Source organism: Borostomias antarcticus (genome assembly GCF_949987555.1).
Source record: "Borostomias antarcticus genome assembly, chromosome: 18".
Taxonomy (NCBI): Eukaryota; Metazoa; Chordata; class Actinopteri; order Stomiiformes; family Stomiidae; genus Borostomias; species Borostomias antarcticus.
This window is the reverse complement of record NC_140251.1, coordinates 8,833,443-8,840,550: the sequence shown is the minus strand read 5'-3', so window position 1 is coordinate 8,840,550 and position 7,108 is coordinate 8,833,443.

The window sequence follows — 7,108 nt, the reverse complement described above, 5'->3', positions numbered from 1 at the left end:
CACTCTCTCTCCCAGCACAGAGAGACAGCCCTACCACTCTCTCTCTCCCAGCACAGAGAGAGCCTGCTATTAGAATTCCGCGGGGGGAGCTGCAGCAGACCTGAACAGTGACAACCCAACAGGCTGGTACGGCTGCAATGTGATGGGGAAGGATGTGATGTGATGGGGAAGGATGTGATGTGATGGCGAAGGATGTGATGTGATGGGGAACGATGTGATGTGATGGCGAAGGATGTGATGTGATGGCGAAGGATGTGATGTGATGGCGAAGGATGTGATGTGATGGCGAAGGATGTGATGTGATGGCGAAGGATGTGATGTGATGGCGAAGGATGTGATGTGATGGGGAACGATGTGTGTGTTGAGAACAAAGGGAGTGTTTCGCCGATACCGACTCAATATGGCCGCTGGGTAGGGAGGCAAAAACAACACGTTGACACGTCTCATCTTTTTTATCATATATGTCGGACAGCATTAATCCACAGGTACACGGTTTGATCAGGTGATAGATTCTAAGGGGACTATTGATCTGTGAACACAATAGCTTGTATCCATAATATGTACTGATCAGCTGTTAAGGAGCTAAAAATCGACCTTGCTGTCTCTGAGAGACACCTATTGACTGCTCTAGATGATGTGTATAACTGTTGTTTTTGTTTGTGATTTTTGTGTCTATATGTGTTTTTAAATGTGTGCTGTACTACAAATTGCCTCCTTGAGGACATTAAAGTCTAAATCTAAGTCTTGGTAGTGCTACTGTCTATTTTCAAGAATGCCTAATTGCATTCTGGGAAATAACAGTACCACTGGGCGCCTCCCAGAAAATGTATGCCCTATGGAACAAAGCTGTGCAAAAGAAGTCAGGCAGCGTTTACTTTTCTTAAGGCCGTTCTCTGGAGAACATGCAGAGTGCAAATAACTGTTCTCAGACCTCTTTGTCTGGAGTGTGTGTAGGCCGGACCACAAAGACCGGTTCATGGAGAAGCTGTCAGTCCTTGTTGAAAGTGCAGAGAGAAAGTGAGAAAGAGAGAATGTAGAAAGAGGGAGAGAAATTGAGAGTGAAAGGGACAGAGAAACAGTGAGAATGGAGAAAGAGGGAGAGAAAGAGAGAGAGATAGAGAAAGAGAGAATAGAGAAAGAAAGAGAGAGATGGAAAAAAAAGAGAAAGTGAGAAAGAGAGAATGGAGAAAGAGAGAAAATGGAGAAAGCGAGAATGGAGAAAGAAAAAGAGATGGAGAAAGAGAGAGAGAGAATGGAGAGAGAGAAAGAGAGTGGAGAAAGAGAGAGAAAGAGCAAAAATCTGAAGAAATCCGAAATAGAGCCCCATTTCTCTGAAGCAGCTCTCCATTGTGAAGTGGCCCTGATTTGAGCTCCAGCTGAGTGTGAAATGACCAGGCCACAGGGTGGAGGAGAGCCGCTGACTTGTTCCTGCAGTTATTTATGTAGAATAATACATTTCTCCATCCAATCTCCTTTCTCACAGGATGTGGAAGAATTAATAAGTAGAAAAAACATCACAGAAAAGAAACCATTTCATTACCAAGAGGTAATGCTTCATAACTCATTATGCCCAGTGATACAAATAGACCAGGAGTGGCATTCAAACTAAAAGGTTGACAGGAGAGGGAAGGAAAAATATGTAAAGCCACGTGACATATACAGTTATATAAGTATATACAACAGTTATATAAGTATATACAGTATGGTGTTGTTGATGGAGACACGTGACAGCCCTCCTTCAGGGTGCTACATCACAAATAATACATTTTTGATTTTTATTTCTTCAGTCAACTCAGATGTATAATTTTGCAGATCAGGCTGCTAAACCTGCTGTGTGACTCACGGCTCACAGAACCATTCAGCAGACCTCTTGAACAGGTACACATTTAATGTAGGCTAATTAGTTACTATTGTTGTTGAACTTCTAACTGTTCTCTTCGCGCCAGCACACCTATACCTTGACCAAAAAAAATGGCACTCACAGACATGCACTCTCATTCTCTCCCTTTCACTCGACCTCATTCTCTCTCACGCGCCCATCCCTCTCTCTCTCCCTCACACACACACACACACACACACACACACACACACACACACCCACACATGCTCTCTTTATCACCTCAATTACATGTATACAATAATGAAGCCACTGAACTTTCCTGATTGAGTTCCTGAGGCAGCGGTACCATTACAGTGTGACACAATAGAGATCCATTAGAGCCACGAAGATGTGTAGCCAAGTCATCCAAATGCCAGACCTGGTGTCTGCACCTGAAGACAGTCCACTGGGAATCACTGAGGAGACGGAGGCCATCTGTGTGCCGTGGATAACGACTGACCGATAACGAACCACAGCTTGCCTGATGCAGAGTAGTCTTGCCATGCCAGACTCTAGATGCAGATTGTCGCACAGTTTGAATACCATGCCTGTGGAATTAAAAAGGGGCTGATTATGTAATAAATCATTCACAGTCGACCCATTCATATCATACAGAGATCATGATCTCATTTGTCACACAGGACAGGCAACTAGAATTGCAATAGACTCTGTGGACTTAAAAATACCCCCCTAGCAATGGCCAGGAGAGCAGAGGGTAACAGCCCTCCAGCTAACAGCTGCTGGAACCTCCAATCTCAACTAACAGGCTGCCAGAGCCTCCAACCTCAACTTACTAACACAACTAACCTTCAAACCCTACATCCCCTCCCTACCGCTACGCTCTGCTACCTTGGGGCGACTGGTCGCCCCGTCACTCCGAGGCCCCTGCGGTCGATTGATACTGTCACAGCTCAAATTTGCACATAGGTCCAGCCCTATGACAGAAGTCCTCAACTGGCATTGGGGGCGAATAGTCCTGATGGTGGCGCTACAGCAACCGTCTAAAGTTTAAAACTTCAAAAAATCATAACAAATCAGCCATACATGCTATCATAGCAGAATTATGAAGTCCATCACTCTGTTTTTCTCAAAAACTGTAAAACCTATCAAGTCCTACTCCTCACACATTTTTTTGTCAATTAACACCCCCATTGCTACACTACATCTTCAGACTGTCCTCCACAAACGTTCTTCACAGATTTTTGAAATATCAAAAATTGAGCCGACAGCACATCAAAATGTTTTACTGTAAACAGTACTGTATGCAGCTACTGCAAATACTCGCACAATAAATCTCCAATGTTCATGAAAAATAAGTATACATTTTCATGACATGGTAGATAGAAAAAATTCAGAAATTTATTTTAAAAAACGGTATTTTTGACAGTATTTTGAAGTCTGTCCCCCGCAAACTACTGCTGTTCATACAGGAAGAAATACACTACCCACAATCCTATAGTGCAACAGCAATGTCTCCACCAATCAGAGACATTTGTTGTTGGCAACCCCGCCCCAATAGCGGACCCTAGGACTACAACTGGCTAAATTGACTCTGATTGTGAGGACACCTGTGCCACTGATTGTTTGATTGGTTTCCATTATTTGCTGTAGCTGTGCGTTGTCCTGTGCCAACTTGTAAGTCTGTAAGCTTACAAGCTTTGTCTTTTGTTCTCCACTTGAGTGTATACCTTGGTTTCATTGTTTAGTCTCAGTTTTTTTCCACTCGTGGTGCCTTAATTTTAGCAAACATTTTGTGGAAACTGCTGAAACCTCTATGTTACATGCACCTGTGACATTTACAGTATCTTCAACCCTTGTGATTGATGTTCAAGTCAAGTGTGAAACTATCTATGGCTTCTCACATGGCAGGTAGCTCAACAAGAATTCAAGCCCAGGGGGATGCAGAGTAAAAATGCTAATGCACAGCTCCGCTGTGATTATTTTTTAATGATTTTTAATTTGTAGCTGTTACTGGTTTGTTGTAGCTGTTACTGTTTATTTTGTTTGCATCGCTTTATCTGACCAGTCTTTTGTCTCAATCAGTGCCAATTGTCTTCAATCAATAAATTTTTTAGGTCAAACTGCCAGCTTCTCACTTGGCTCAAACAAGAACATAACCTTCCCATGGTGTCTGGTTGTGAGTTCAACCCCGAGTGATGCAGAATAAACATGCTAATGCCTACTCAGGCGTTGTCTTGTCATTGTCGCCGCTTGTTGAGTGTGTACCTTTAGTTTTTGGTTTAGTTTTTTTTTTACCCCTTGTGAGGCCTTAAATGTTTTGTGGAAACTGATGAAACCTCCACATACACCTGTGGCATTTACATGCAACCCTTGATTGCTTGTCAGTGTGAAAACCTCTGTGGCGTCTCACATGGCAGGTAGCTCAACGAGTTCAAGCCCAGGGGGATGCAGAATAAAAACGCTAATGCATACTCAGGTATTGTGACATGATAAAAAAATTTTTTTTTTAAAGGTTTAAATTATGGTCTGGGCAAATACATAAGCACACCCTCATGTATTTGTCATTTTCGTGTCTTCCTCCTCTTATACCACATGCACACTTCCTCATAGTTTTTGTATTGTGGCAACCCAGGGGACATGGAAGACCACACATGCCAAAATGGCAGTGGCACACAGACAAGGGAAGCAAGTTGCAGAAAATAGCCAGAGGTTGTCTCTCAAATGAAAGATCTCAAAACAAAATCCACACATGAGGCACTATGACCAATTAAGAGAACAAGACATCAACAAAACCCAGGCCGCTGCATCCCCCGCCGCCAACAGCTAATTAGCTGTATATAGGTCTGTACTCAGCCAAATAAGCATTTTAAATCTTAGTCCAATGGGCTTTATGTGTGTGTGTGTGTGTGTGTGTGTGTGTGTGTGTAATTCATCGAACTTAATGAACAATAGCCGCGGCAGCACCTGCAGCACCTGTCCTGTCCCTTCTCCGGGGCCTGGTGATCTCGCAGGTAACCGCTCACCAGAGAGCCCATGCAGGGTCGAGCAGGGACGCCGCTGCTCAGCGACAGGCAGCTAGAGAACACGGTGGCCTAAATACAGCCGCCCCTCATCAAGGCTCTTCTCTAAGAATAGGTCCCAGACTGCCGCGCCACTGTAGGCTAGGTATGACTAATGGAGGCCGGCGGCCTCTATGAGCTCATTTCCAGAGAGCGATCAGCATAGTAGCCCTACTGTCCAGATGATCACACAGATAAAGCGAGCGTTTGGCATGATTAATAACCGGCAGGTCCGTTTTCTGGGTTACTGTACCAGGCGCCCCGCGCCAGACCCCGTCTGCCCGCAGAGCTCGATGAACACAGGAGGTCCGCTGACCCTACCTTTACTGTAGATTACTGAGGCACAGCTGAAGAAGTATGGCCACTAGATGGTGCTATGGTCAAACAAATTATACCAGAATCAGAATCAGTATCAGTTTTATTGCAAAGTATGCCTAGTTTTTTTTTTTTTTTACACATGGGCTACTAGGAATTCGTTCTGGTCAGTTAACACTGATGGAGACTACATTCGACAGTACGCAAGGACTGGACAGGACAGTACAAAGACGAGAACAAATGAACAGTGCAAAATACAAAATGGCATGTAATGTGTGCACAATGTTTTATATATACAATGTGTGTGCTGTTGTGATACAGTATGTGTGTGCAGTACGGGCCTATATACAGAACAGTCAGCGTTTGTGTGCAAGGCCACTACAGTCGTGTGCGAGTACCGGGTGGTGATGGAGGTGAGGATGGACTCGATGATGGAGGTGTAGAAGAGTACCATCATTGTCTTTGGCAGGTTGAACTTCTTCAGCTGCCCCAGGAAGTACATCCTCTGCTGTACTGCCTGCCTTCTTGGTGAGGGAGCTGATGTTGAGTTCCCACTTGAGGTCCCTGGAGATGATGGTGTGCAGGAAACTGGGGAGTCACCCAGGATGATGATGGGGGAGGGGGTGGGGGGCGGGCAGGTTTCTTCCTGAAGTCTACAACCATCTCCACTGTCTTAAAAGCGTTGAGCTCCAGGTGGTTTTGGCCACACCAGGACAGCAGCTGGTTGATCTCCCACCTGTAGGCGGATTTGTCACCCACAGAGACGGGTCCGCAAACTTCAGGAGCTTGACTGGAGACTGGAGGCTGGAGGTGCAGCCTTTGGTGTACAGGCAGAAGAGTACGAGGGAAAGAACGCAGCCTTGGGGTGAACCCGTGTTGATGGTCCTGGAGTCAGAGACGTGTTTTCCCAGCTTCACGTGCTGCTTCCTGTCAGACAGGAAGTCTGTAATGCACCTGCAGGTGGTGTAGGGCACGCGCAGCTGCGAGAACATGCCCTCCAGAGTGGGTGGGGGGATGGTGTTGAAAGCGGAGCTAAAATCCACAAATAAGATCCTGGTGTAGGTGCCTGCCTAGTTTACATTTAGTAAGCCTTTATGAGCTTCTGTTTCAGGTAGGTTTGGATAACAATGCATCATGCCTACAGTATATTTATGAACATATTGTGTTCAACGCGTAGAAATATTCATGGAGATATCCAGCTGGAGCCTGGGACAATGACATCTTGTAATGCTTTATAAAACTAGACATCCTATGCCTATGCCATACAGTGGATGTTGTCGTGTATTAATTTGCCTAATTAAGCTCGACCCTTTGTTCTAATCAAGATTATATTATATGTGTCTATTCTTAAAGTCAGTTTAGGCCAAAAAGCAGCCTTTTGTGACAAGACAGTAGGCCAGAAAATAGCTATCACGAGGTTTGTTCTGTAAGGGAGGGGGAGCGCTTTTGCTCCCGTGGGAACGCATATGTCGCAAAAGAAACGTTGAAATGAAATTGAAACATTGTATCAGATAACGAGTCAGGCTAGAAACTACATAGCGTGGGAAAGCAGGGGCTCTCAAACTGTTCATCAGATAACAACTAAGAGAAAGTATATAAGACGCTGTCAACAAGTCAGTCGGGTGTGATATCTCTCGAGAGCCCACCGGTTTTAGTTTGTCTGTTACTGATTGTACCAACAAATAAAACCTATTGCATTAAGATCCAGTCACCAGTGCCTTTTTGATTCGACTTCAACTACTGAACAAAGAACATTGAAGATTGTAACTAAACCCAAAGGCGTCCCTCCACGTCAATGTAAGAGCGAATGCTTGAGTTGTTTGTTTGTTTCTCACACCTGGCGAGTCTGGAGCAGAGCAGAGTCAAACATGTCGCTATGCATTTCATTGCTAGA